Raw genomic sequence first — 13905 nt, forward strand, 5'->3', positions numbered from 1 at the left:
TTGAAATTCCTTATAGTACTTAATTGGCATTTTACCTAGTTTGGCCTGGGTTATTGTGTGCTGGTCCCGGGGGGGGTTACCGTGCAGTGTGGTCTGAGTCCAGTCCGAGGTCGAAGGTGTGGTATGGAGGCTGTCCGTCAAGGCTGAAGCGGGGTCCAAGGCAAGGAGTTGGGTGAGGTCAGGAACTCTGGCAGAAGAGCAGGACAGGGTGCTAGCAGGAACAGGTTACCAACAATGTTGCTCCCGCAACCTGGGACTGGGCTGACTGGCCTTTATCTCCTCTGAGGCCTAGGGCGGTCCCGGTCTACAGGTGACCCGCCTCTCCTGGCCTTAAGGCGAGCACTCCTTCTGCGAGAACTTAGTTCCCTCCGCCTCTCTGCCCTGAGCCTCTGCAGCTCAGGAGAGGCTGGAGGGTTACTGGACCCAGAGGCAACCTCACCTTCCCCTGACGGGGCTGAGAGTGGAGCACCTGCAGGTAATGGGTCCTCGATCACCTCCGGAGCCAGAGCAGATTCAGCTGATAGTCTGCTCCTGAGGATCCAGCACAGGTGAGGGCCCTTCAGGTTCAGGCCCCAGCCCCGGCTCAGCCGGTCCTGGAGGTGGGGACTCCTGTGCAGGCTGGGATTCCTCAGGTTCAGCCTCTGAATCCGATTCCCAGGCCATCACATATTGCCTGTTGTACCTACATCATTGTAACTGGTGTGTTCAGGTAATTAATGTTCTCTTTCAGAATTTTTGGTAAATTATTCTGCTTTAAATAATCTTCTGTTTTATCTTTATGTTCCTCTCCGGCTCGATATAGTTCCATATAGTATCTTACAAAATGTTTCCTTATATCTTTCAGGCCATCAATTATTTTATCTTCTACTTTCAATTTATTTATTAAATTTTCACTCTGTTTTTTCTTTAATTGCCATACTAACAGTTTTCCCGGCTTATTGGCGAATTCAAAATTCCTTTGTTTTAACATTTTGATTTTCCATTCAATTTATTGACTCGCCAACACTGAAAATTGTGTTTGTAACATTTTAATATTTTGTTTTAAGGTTTTCATTGTTTTCATTTTTGATTATCTCCTCCAGTATTCCCCCCCCGCCGCCTATTTTTCTCGGAAGTGTATTTTGTTGTATTAAAAAACCTCGCATTACTGCTTTACTTTTATCCCACACCACATTCAAATCTGTTCCCTGGTTCAAATTTAATTCGAAAAAGTCTCTTAAAGATTTTTCTGCTTTCTGCAAAGCAGACCTATCATCCAGAATTCCTTCATTTAGTCTCCACTTCTGTGGTGGTTTCCTTTCACCCCTCAGGTTCAAATTTAATTCGAAAAAGTCTCTTAAAGATTTTTCTGCTTTCTGCAAAGCAGACCTATCATCCAGAATTCCTTCATTTAGTCTCCACTTCTGTGGTGGTTTCCTTTCACCCCTCAGGTCTAATGAGACTGGGTTATGATATGAAAAAGTCCTAGGTTGTATCTCTGGTTTTTTTCCATCACTCGATATCAATATTGAGGTGATTCTTCCAGCAGATTGATTTGGTTCTGAGAAAAAAATGAATTATTTGTCCATTGGGTGTTTAAATCTCCATATATTAATTAAATTAAAGTTTTCCACTAATTGAAAAAAAGTTAATGGTAGTCTCCTGTCCTTATTTTCAGATTTCTTAATGTCCTGTCCATCTCTAGGGAGACTACCCCATTAGTATCTCCAAGTAAAATATTGTCTGGTCCATATATTCAAACATTTTTTCCTCAAGTGATTTGTAAAATTCCAACTTTCTCTCATTCGTCACATAAATTCCTATTGTTATTTTCTCACCTTGTGCTGTTACCTGTATTGCTATCATTCTTCCTTGTCTTTGAATAATAATTTCAGGTTGAGCTTAGTTTTTGCATAAATTACAACCCCTCTTCTTTTTGTTTTATGTAATAAAGTCCAGTCCTAATATTTTATTCAAGAATCTTCTATGCTTCCTTGCTACATGTGTTTCTTGTAAACAAAGTGTGTCCAAATTTTGTTTCAATAAAACATGCTCTATTTTATTTCTTTTTATTTTAATGTTTAGTCCATTTACATTCCACATTACGATTTTCAGCTTTATCATTCAATTATGTATTATTACAAAAAAAAAATCTAATTAAGAGTCTTATTCTTTTACTTCTCCTTATCTGCTACCAAACCCTCACTTACTTCTCCCACTGCCGGTGGTTTTTCGCCTCCTAGCTTTTGTACTTTCTCCCAAAAGTTTCTGCTCTGGACACGTTCCAGTTTCTCAGTGTCCTTCTTGAGCTGTGGTGCCCAGAGCTCAAATTCCTTTTTTAACCTCTCTCGTAACCTCGTCAGCATCTTCCAGGATCCCCCGGAAGCACAATGTCAGCTCCTGCTGCATCTCCAAGATTGCAATCGAATCCCAAGCTGCTTCCTGGGTCTCTTAATTCTATCACTTCCTCCTTTCTTTTCCCCTGTTCTTTCTTTAGCTCTCTGTCCTCAGCCGGGGTGTTTTTCAACATCTCTTCTAGGCCTTGGGTTTTTGTTTTTAGGTCTTGTACCGATCTACCCAATTCTGTAGTTTTGGTTGATAATTCCTTAATTTGACCCTTTAATTCCACAATTAATTTTGTATTTTGTTCAATTCTACCCCTCCACCCCCCCATTTATCCAATTTTTCATCCAAGGCCTTAGCATTTTCACTTATGTCTTTTTTAAAACCCATAATTAATTCTGAAACATCCATTTTTGGCTCCACTTCTAGTGCTGACCCTCTTCTCCCTTGTGCAGGAGTGGGAGTTACCGCTGCTGTCGTTGGTTGTGGCTTTTCAGTTGCCATATCTCAAATTGTCTTAAATAATTATTTAATTTTCTCTTTACCTTCTTAATGTAATATTGTTTTGACTTGCAATAATTTTAGAAACCTCTAGGTGTCACTCTTGCCCCTGTTTTCCCCTCTCTAATTCCATAAAAAAGAAATAGTAGTGTTATAAGAAACCAATTGCAGTTCCCCTCTTTTACCACTAGATGTCTTTCCCCACACATAATTTCTCAGTTTGACTGGCTTCATTGCCTAGTTCTTCCCCAGGCATGGGCATAGCTAGGGGGGAGCAGGGGGGGAGCTGCCACCCCCAAATCAAGCAAATAAATAAAAGCACCACAATCTCCCTCCCCAGCATGCATTTCTCTTGAGCCATCTCTGTCTGGCCCAGCCAGCCCCCCCTTGCCCTGTAGAGTAGTCATTCAGTACTTTGTGGGGAGTAATGACCTGTCTAAGGTCAAGATGGCAGGGGAATGTCTCCCTGGGCTACTGCATTGGGAGGGAAGGAAGAATTTGAGAAGGAAGGGCCGAAAAGGTGTTCAACAAATCCGAGAAAACTTCTTTTAGTTTAGATGTTTTTTAAAAGGCATGTTCTTTGTAATTTTGCAAAATATACTCACTAAACACATGAAAGGTACTCCCTGATGTCAGCTGCTTTGCATGAAGAATGTCCTGGGATCTTCAGGTAGGAAAGACTCCTGTGTGAAGCCCTGGAGAGCTACTACCAGCCAGAGTAAGAAGAACTGTGTGAAGTAAACCAAGGAGCTGACTCAGAGGCTTGTGAGGCATCAGTTGTACTTTGTGTGTGTCTAATAACTCTTACACACCCCTGGATATAAAAAAGAGGAATGATGGAGGCAGTTAGAATGCTGTTATCAGTAGGGCTGATCTAATCCACTTTCATGAGTTTGACCAAACTGCGGGAGGGAAATGGAAGACAGGAGTGCCTGGTGTGCTCTGGTCCATGGGGTCATGAAGAGTCGGACATGACTAAACAACAACAACAACAAATCCACTTTCAGTGTTAGAAGTCACCGAGAACAATACAAAGCACATGGTGCACTATTGAAAAGCATGTTTCCCTGTGTCTGTTTTTAGACTTTTTATAAGGGATTGTCAACTGCAGTGGTGCCTCGCAAGACGAAATTAATCCGTTCCGCGAGAGTCTTCGTCTAGCGGTTTTTTCGTCTTGCGAAGCAACCCTATTAGCGGCTTAATGGATTAGCGCTATTAGCGGTTTAGCGGCTATTAAAGGCTTAAAGGCTTAGCGGATTAGCTGCTAAAAGGCTATTAAAGGCTATTAAAGGCTTAGCAGGTTAGATAAAGGGGGCGAAAAGCGAAAAAAAAAATCTCAAGACTTGCAAGACATTTTCGTCTTGCGAAGCAAGCCCATAGGGAAATTCGTCCTGCGAAGCAACTCAAAAACGGAAAACCCTTTCGTCTAGCGGGTTTTCCGTCTTGCGAGGCATTCGTCTTGCGGGGCACCACTGTATGTTCCTTGCAAGGTGCCATGTGCATAGAGGGCACTATAGAAATAAGAAATAATACAGAGCAGGCTGTGAAATTGTGATGGTAGGGAGTTGGGCTAAATACACTTAGTGCTACCCTCGAGTCAGAATCCACAGGGCCCAGCCTTTTCTTCCACTATCCACAGCCAACAGAAGACTCATTGTTTCCCACGACACTTCCGGCAAAGCACTCTCACAGTCAGGTTGGGGGAAAGTGCTCCTGCTGGATCGAGCACGTCACGATTGCAGCAAGGCAAGGGAAGCACAGGGCGAAGTGACTTCTCCCAAAAAGGTCTGAGAGGACACCTCAGACCGAAAAGGGCACCAAACAGTGCAAAAAGGGCTTCAAGCACAAGAGTGGGAGAAGGACTGGAGAACCTCAGCACTAAAAAAATTGGGCCAACCTTGCAGCGAGACACCCCAAGGACTGAATTGAGTAGTGTTGAACTCTCTGATTTATAAGAGCCACTGGACCCTGCATCTTAAATAAAATAAAACAAAACTTGGACTAAAAGAGGCTTAAACTAAAAAAAACCAAGTTCATAGATGCAGAGGTTACAAATTACTATTAAGAAATCTCAAGCCGAAAGGTTAAAAACATTTTACTTACCAGAGATCCGCGGCAACACAATCTATTTAATTGCAACTAAAGAGCTTTACAGTGGTACCTCGGGTTACATATGCTTCAGATTACAGACGCTTCAGGTTACAGACTCCGCAAACCAAGAAAAAATGCATCGGGTTAAGAACTTTGCTTCAGGATGAGAACAGAAATCGCCCGGCCGCACGGCAGCAGCAGCAGCAGCAACAGCGGGAGGCCCCATTAGCTAAAGTGGTGCTTCAGGTTAAGAACAGTTTCAGGTTAAGAACGGACCTCCGGAACGAATTAAGTTTGTAACCAGAGGTACCACTGTACATCAAAGTAAAAAGTGAGGCTCTGCCTCTTGGCTCCTGCATACTAGCTCAAATACTGAGGTCGAAGTGAGCAAAATAGTTCAGCAAAGTTTAAGAACTGACCTAAATCCCTTTTAACGTTAAGGATTTTGAAACTTGGAGCACATTAAAATTATCAATAGGAGGAAGAGTTTCCATAATTAAAATGAATGTCCTTCCCAAAATGCTCCATCTCTTTCAAACAATTCCCATATCTAGAGAAATATGTTTTGAGGAGTGGAGGAAAGATATGACAAAATTCATATGGCAAAATAAGAAGGCCCACATAAAATTTAAACTCCTGACAGACAAAAAAGAGAGGGGAGGTCTAGCGTTGCCAAATTTAAAATTATACTGTGAAGCAGAATGCCTTGTATGGCTGAAAGAATGGATCATTTTGGAAAAAGCAGATTTATTAGACCTGGAGGGCTTTAACAACAGATATGGATATGCCTACCTTGCATATGATAAGATCAAAGTCCATAAAGTCTGGAGCAAGTACAAAATGAGACTGGAGCCAATGACACCATGGTGGCTTGCACCTCTAGAAGCCCATGCCATGAAAAAATTAAACATGAATAAGGAATGGGCAACATATAGAAATTTGATAGGGGAAGATCAAGGTAAACCTAGAATAAGACCATATGAGGAAATAAGGCATTATGTCTCCAACAGATGGCAATATATACAACTTGGAAGTGTCTTTAATTCGGACTCGAAGAAAGGCTTTGCTAAAGAGAATTCATTAATGCATGAAACATTACTAAAAAACCCCTCAAAAAATTACTATCTAAAATGTATAACCTATTGCTAGATTTGGATATGTTTGATGAGGAAGTGAAAGAGACAGTGATTAAATGGGCGTGAGACTTTGGCCACACAATATATTTAGAGCAAAGGGAGAAACTTTGGCAGGAAGATATAAGATTTACCACCTGTAGTACTGAAATATACTCAGTCTCGAGAGTGGATTTCATACTCTTTATTCAGCTCATAGTGGTGAGGAGGAACGAAAGTCCCCTCAAAGTATCTGCTTTATATACATTATTTACACAATGGGCTGCACGTGATTGGCTAATTCCGGACTTCTCCTGTAGGCCAATCAGGTTGTGGATTCACTTCCATCTGGAGCCGGATTGGGTGGCTCCTGCAGACCAATCATACTGCTGCATTGTTCTAGGACCAATCAGACTGCTGCATTCTGAATCCTATTGTTCTAGGACCAATCAGACTGCTGCATTTTGGATCCTATTCAACTCAGTACATAACAAATACAATAAAAGAAAATTTAATCAAAATGTTCTACAGGTGGTATTTAACACCAGCCAAATTAGCAAAAATCTATAAACTAAAATCCAACCTCTGTTGGAAATGCAACAAGGAAGCTGGCACAACAATGCATATGTGGTGGAGTTGCACCCCAATTAAGTACTTCTGGGGAGAAATACATGAGGAGTTGGAAAAAATGCTTAAAATCCCATTAACGAAAAAACTAGAGGCTAACCTATTGGGCCTTTTAGGAAAAGAAATACTGAAATCGAAAAAAAGAATTTTATTATATGCGACCACCACAGCTAGGATAGTAATAGCATCTAAATGGAAAGCTAAAGAACTACCTACCAAGGAGGAATGGATTCTCAAATTAAATGAATATTTAAAATTGGCTAAATTAACAGCATCCATATGACAGCAGTCAAATCAAAAACTAAAAAATGAATGGCAGTGCTTTGATGATTATATGACAAAATATTGCTCTAAAAAAGACATGCTAATATGCTTAGATTAAGAATGTAAATGCATCAAAACAATAAATTATCAGTGACATATGTATGTATATAGAGAAAATAAAAACAATCAGAATCCAATGATAAGGGTAACATTGATTCTAGATAAGACGAGTAGTGGTGGAGGGAAGTTAAACTGGGTGGTGAGTTTATTTTATTTTGTTTATGTTTTCTCTTTTTCTTTTTCGGATATTGTATAATGATTTAATGTATAATGATTTAATGTTTCTTTTCTGTTATGTATTATTTCTCTTTTTTAATTAAATTGTATGATGGAAAATCTAAATAAAAATACAAAAAGAAGGGGGGGGGGGGGGAGAAGACCCATTGTTTCCCAGGCCAGCCTCCTCCCATCTGCTACTCTTCAGCAGTGTCACCAGTAGCCAGGGATGATGGGAGTTGCAGAAATTGTAACTGAAAGGTTGGCCAATGCTCCTACCTTTAATTTCAAGTTGAGGGCTTTTTGGAAGCCTTCTGCTAGACATTTTGCATGGCTGGGCAGTGTGATAGGAATTTTATGGTTTTAGATATATGGCAACGTTCATAACCACACGTACATAGATCAACACAGGAAGACCAATCTGGAACCATTTTGATTCCTAAACTGACCAAATCCTGGAAAAGCCTCCCCATTGTCTCTTTCCTCACAAATCCTGTCTCAAGGATATGTCTGTTTGAATAAGGTGTGAGCCTGTGACCTGGCCCAGGAAATAAGTATTTTACCACTACAAAAGAATGGCCAGGCTCCCCAGGAAATCCAATCGGGTGACCTGCTAGACAGGAGATAAACAACAACAGGAGAAAAACAATATTTAAATTTCTGTGATGTAGGGGGATGTTTCTGGGGGTGGTCCTGATCTAGAGAATGGGAATTTCAAAAGTCTTTATAAGGCCTTGCAGGCCATTGTTCGGGGTCCTCTTCCTCTCCTGCGTGTGAGGGGAGCACCCTGTTGCAACAGATTAATAAAGATCAAGCTTACTAGCTGCTTTGCTTCTCAATATTCTCTGGTTGGCCTCTGTTATTTTCTCCTACCAATAGGGAACCTATGTAAGGACTCTATATGGGCTCTTGGATACCCCATAAGGGAAAAGGGCATATTTTTATTTACAACAGATGGCGACCACGCACGAAGGGACTTTTGGTTACCCGGATTCTGGAAACGAGGAAGGACTGGTTATCCAGCGCGCACCAGGCAGTTTGCCAGGAGGAATAACCAGTCTTCCATCGGTCCCAGGGTCTGGAAATAACTGGAGTTTCAGCGGGGCTAACCAGAGGAAGCAATGCTTGATCAGGCCGGCCTTAAACAACCAGTCAAGACATCGTGGGATCACCAGGAACAGCGCATGCGGAAGTGAGTATTAAGTAGGAAACACGGGTAGTGGGTTGGGGTCTCTAAACCACAGCAACCAAAATTCTTTAATTCTTCCTTTTCCCTTCAAATCTAAAATTTCTACTTTTTTCCTCATCTAAAAATTGCCTTCTCCTTTCTGTCCCCTCGATCTCAACACCAGCCCTAGCCCTTCGGAGTATGCCCAGGCAAAAGTTGTGTGTGACTTCTTTCATTTCCCTTCTACAGTCTATATGCCGACCTATTCCTTCGGAGTTTTGCCCAGAAAAAGGTCGTGCTTTTTCTTCTGTACTGAAAACTATAATTCCCAGGTGCAGCCGCACCTCTGCCATGGCGATCTTTGTTAGAGATGACCTGTGAGCAGAGAAAGCAAGGGCACCTGATTCCTTTCCTTCTTTGTCATTTCTGAGTCCCAATCTGGCACTGCGCTATGCAAGCGTCCAGTAGGGAACTCTCAGGTTAGATTGTAAGAGGCAGGAGGTTGCTGTGGGCTCCCTGGCTGAGTAATGACCAAAGGGGGGGGGGTTGAGATCGCTGACCGCACTGTTAGCTTAGTAGCCAGGAAAGGCCAACAGCTGTACCAGCCTAGTAAGTCAGGCCAGACGAACGGCGGTGTGTCACAGTACTAATTCTCGGAGTTGTCCAAATTGAGTGTACTGTGGGTTATTTATTGTGTTTCCTGAAAAGTGGGGATAAAACCCCGACTGCAGTATAAAAGCAAAAGCTAGCGCTATTAAAAATTCTTAAAATGGGTGCACCTCAATCAAAAGAAATGAACCCGCAGACTCCTGATGGGAAAGAAGCCCAGTTGGTGCTTAATTCCCACCTGGACTCTGACAGTCCCCTTCAATTTGTGTTTAAGAAACGTTTTTCCAGTGTTTAAATTGTACTTAGGTAACATCCAGCAGCTGCTTAACTTAAATGTTTGTTATTTGAGAGAGGCTCCAAAAGAGTTTTCCTCCCAAGTGGTAGAATCCTGTATACGTGCTTGTTCCAGTCTATTCTGGGAATGTGAAGTTAACCCAATGTTTCTGCTGCAAAAGCCTAGTTGAGCCAACTGCTCTCTCAAGCTAAAATGCAGTGTATGTATTTCATTAAGCATATGCCTATGAAAGTAAGGTGTTCCTTCTAAGAAAAATATGTGAGTCCAGTTTTAACTTTGATTTGGTTGGACAGAAGAGTTATTGTAAGGCATTGTATTACATTGATATCAGTCTCTATAAGACTTCCTGACCTCTTTTCTTAGAAAATACCCCCCCCCTTGTTTCATTCTGTCTCTTTCAGGTTTTTTTTCCCTTCTCCTTATTCTGTGCCAGGTAAATTTACTCCCGAGTAAGCTTCCTTTAAAGGAAACTGCAAGGGGGGGCATAGATTAGGCTTAGTATTCCTCTGCAAGTTCAGGAAAAATTGTTCACTTTTGTATTCCTTTTAAATCAAATCTATGGCTGATTTAATTATTTGTGAGTGGTTATATCAATTGAATTAACTATGCTTTATAAAAGATTCGCTCCCTATCTTAGGAAAAATGTTCACTTCAATCTTCCTTTAAAGATCATTTCTATAGGAACTTGCACTCTCTAGTCTAAGGAAGTAAACTCTCACTCAAACTAGCTTCAAGATCTGCTAAAAGGGTTCTGTGTAAAGTTGGGTACCTTTATTTTCCTATTCCTTAGTACATGTGCATGCTTGCATGATAGGAGCATAGATGTTTCCTTTCCCAGTTGTGCATCTGTACTTAAATGTGTGTGTCTCTTTGGTAGTACTAATCTTGCTGTGAAATCTTGCTATGAACCCTGTATTTTAGGGTTGGACTAGATGACCCCAGGGTCCTTTTCAACTTTCCCAATTTGTAGCTGATGTGTTGAAATTCAGCCCAGATTTGCTCTTTGTTTTTTAAAAGGTGTGAGGTGAAGCCGTGATGTTTGAAGCAGAACTGGTGATATCAGGCATTTAAGTGATTACAGTGTTTATCATTTTGTCTATTATTTACAAAAATCAGACTTAAAAGTCTACTCAAAGTTTAAGCACATACAAATGAATAATCAAGTAGAATTAGCCTTGACCAATCCTGTAAATAAAGGGCAGTAAAATTTGTCTGCAAATGGTAAGGCTGAAATGACTGAGAATGTTAAAAAAAAAAATAAAAAAAAAATAATAATAATCCTATGAATTCTAACTCTCTGGCCATTTTTACTCATAAATAAGAGAGCGGTTGATTGTTCCGCGAATGACCAGATAAAATGACCAATAATGATAGCCCTTTCCTGTACATAAAGGAAGCACTCCTTTTGCTTGGGCTGAAATTGCTAGCTTTGGTGAATACTTAAATTGCTGAGTTTCTCTTTTTTGTTTTAAAATCTAACCCTATTTTTAAAATCTACTCCTTACCTTTCCCTTCCTTATTCTAATTGAGCCAAAAGATGCAACATTTCAATGGTATAAAAGGTTTGCTGAGACATGAACTCTGCACATGCACAGAGGCTAGATCAGCTTACAAAAAAAAAAAGAGAGAGCGAGAGAAAGGAGGGGGGAGAGAGAAGGTTTGGAGAGCGTGAAACCTATCCAAATTTCCTTATGTAAAACTTGGAACCATTGAGGGAAATCACCCTTAACCCTTTTGCTCCAGGGGCTACGTAAGACAAAAGGGTTCGCCTCCCAATGGAATTTAAATTTTATAAGTTTTTTTTTGGGTGTGTGTGTATATGCCTATACATTTTAGGAACAGCATTTCCTGACAGACCTCTCAATGAAATAATTTTGCCTTTTAACAGAGTGTCCTTTCTTTTCTCCCACAGCACAAATGATAATGAGGGGATGCAAACAGTGATTTAAATACTCTATAAAAAGTAATTGCATTTGTATTTCTTTTCTTCCTTCTTCCCTTAAAGCCAAACAGCAACTTTCTTTCTGTTCTGTGAAACAAGTCTGAATCCCTGCTGTATTAGTGACTTCCATCTCTTTGTGGCTTTGACACTTTAAGTTACAAATAATCTGTTTTCATTTATTTAATCAGTTTTTCCATGATGTCTATGAAATTAATCAAAGCACAATCAAACATTGTTTGTGGAATGGTATTTGTTTACCATTTTGCCTGAGCATTTCTTATTAATTCTGTCATTTTGGCTAGTGCAAGGTACTTGCACAACTTTAAATTGCCATTCATTTTTTCTTGGTATTAACTCATTTCCCAGTATTCCGCTATTAACATTACAGCCGATGTTGTCACATCAAGAAACACTCTTTTATTTTCATTTGGGATGTTAAAATGCCAAAACAGATTACTTCAGGTTACTTCAGGTTGCTTATTAATTGTGTGTCTTAGCATTTATTTATTTTTGGTTCCTCATAGGTCATTTTGTGTGTGTGTGTTTTACTTTGGGGACATGTTCATCACATGTTGAAAGTCAGTTTCATGAAGTTCTTTTATTGGATAGCACATGGTGAATTTTAAGTTTTCCCCATTGTTTTCCCTTTTTTTTTTTAGTCCAGTAGTAATCTGTGTGGTTTTGATAATATCTTTGTACTATTTAATAATAGTTCTTTTCTGAATCTGATGTCTTTGTGTCAAGTCCGTTTTCATCTAACTGGTAATCTAATTTTTTGCTTTCTTTTTAATTTTTAACCTTTCTTGTATTTTTTACAGTTCTCTTTCTCTACATGTGGAGTAAGTTTTTATTAAGTGAAGGAAAGCAAACAAACTTAGCAGATAATAACAGTAATTATATGGAAATGTGATAATGAATAAAATGTTTAATCCACTAAGATTGTTATTATTTGCAGCTTCCCATAGAAACTGGAGGACATCCTTTTTGCCTTTTGCCCCTTCCTTGTCTAACTGTGTTTTTAAGTCGCCCCAAAAACCCTGCCCCTTACAGGATATCACTTCTACAGATGTGCAATGATGAAAAGCAGCAACAACCCCTCAACTCAGTTCTTCGCCATCACAAGACCTGCAACACCAGAGTTTTCAAAGTGCCCACAGCTATCTCTTTCAAAGGATATAGACTGATGGGGGAGTGGGGCTGACAAAGGGGGGAGGACTTGAATTGCAAGGACATTTTCTCACTTTTGAAACTCAAGCCTCTGTGCTCCAGGATTCAAAAGATACATACGTAAAAGATCACAATTGTGTCAAGATATGCAACTGATATTTAATTAGTTTGTTTTGTATTATGTGTTATTATGTAAGAATGTTGAAATGTGTCTGACAGTGTGATTTCCACAAAGGGGGCAATTTTTGTGTGTAATTGTTTTTATGTTTAATGTCTTATTGCTTACACACCAATGGAGAATTCTCATGCATTTTATACTTTCTAATAGCTCACACTATTGTGTAGTCCAATGTTTAGCTCAATTTATAACCACATTTCATTGTTCCACCTGGCACTCTGCCAACTTTCCCTATCCATTTTAAAATGTGTTAAACCTCGTTTTGCCAAGGACAAGCTTCTGGATCCATAAAACACCAGGTACATGAAGGTGCAAATGCTTTGGTTTAGCAGGAATGATCCCTTATAGAGTTAAATTGACTTATTTGGACAAAGTGCCCTTTTAAGAATGGTTTTCTTTTAACAGATTGGTTTGAAAAGTTGAACCATGGGGCAAGATAAATTCAAATTGGACTCAGTTTGAATTGGGCAAGTGTATCCAGGCTGCAATTAGCTTTTTGGTCCTTTAAGTGCAAGTGAGCAACTTCCCATGAGTGCAAGACCACAGCCTATAATAAAATCTCATAGAAAGGCCAAGGCCAAGGCATCTCCCTCACGAGATGCCCAAACCTGTGCCAGCTATGGTGAATGCCAGGCGACATGGTTAATTGAAAGCCCTGAGGGGATTCAACAGACAGGATGTGTTGCTGTAGCACTATGCCGGTGTGAGACCACAGAAGAGCTAGCTTGACACCTGAGAACACACAAAAATGGCGAAGGACAAAACACCAACTGCATTTTTCAGTCATTAGTGGACCTTCCTGCTAGGTGTAAAGCATAGAACACTATTGAGTAAATGGTCTGTCCCAAAGTGTTAGAATGCCACAAGTAATTTAGTAGCAAAACACATGTGTTATTTTTATATGATATATTTATACAAAGACATCCATTTACAACATATGATGTTATTATTTGTGGGGCAAAAATTTTTAAGAAAAATTCTAGCCCCAAAGGGGGGAATAATGTGATAGGAATTTTATGGTTTTAGATATATGGCAACGTTCATAACCACACGTACATAGATCAACACAGGAAGACCAATCTGGAACCATTTTGATTCCTAAACTGACCAAATCCTGGAAAAGCCTCCCCATTGTCTCTTTCCTCACAAATCCTGTCTCAAGGATATGTCTGTTTGAATAAGGTGTGAGCCTGTGACCTGGCCCAGGAAATAAGTATTTTACCACTACAAAAGAATGGCCAGGCTCCCCAGGAAATCCAATCGGGTGACCTGCTAGACAGGAGATAAACAACAACAGGAGAAAAACAATATTTAAATTTCTGTGATGTAGGGGGATGTTTCTGGGGGTGGTCC

This window comes from Podarcis pityusensis (assembly GCF_964106645.2).
Source record: "Podarcis pityusensis genome assembly, chromosome: 13".
NCBI classification, from domain to species: domain Eukaryota; kingdom Metazoa; phylum Chordata; class Lepidosauria; order Squamata; family Lacertidae; genus Podarcis; species Podarcis pityusensis.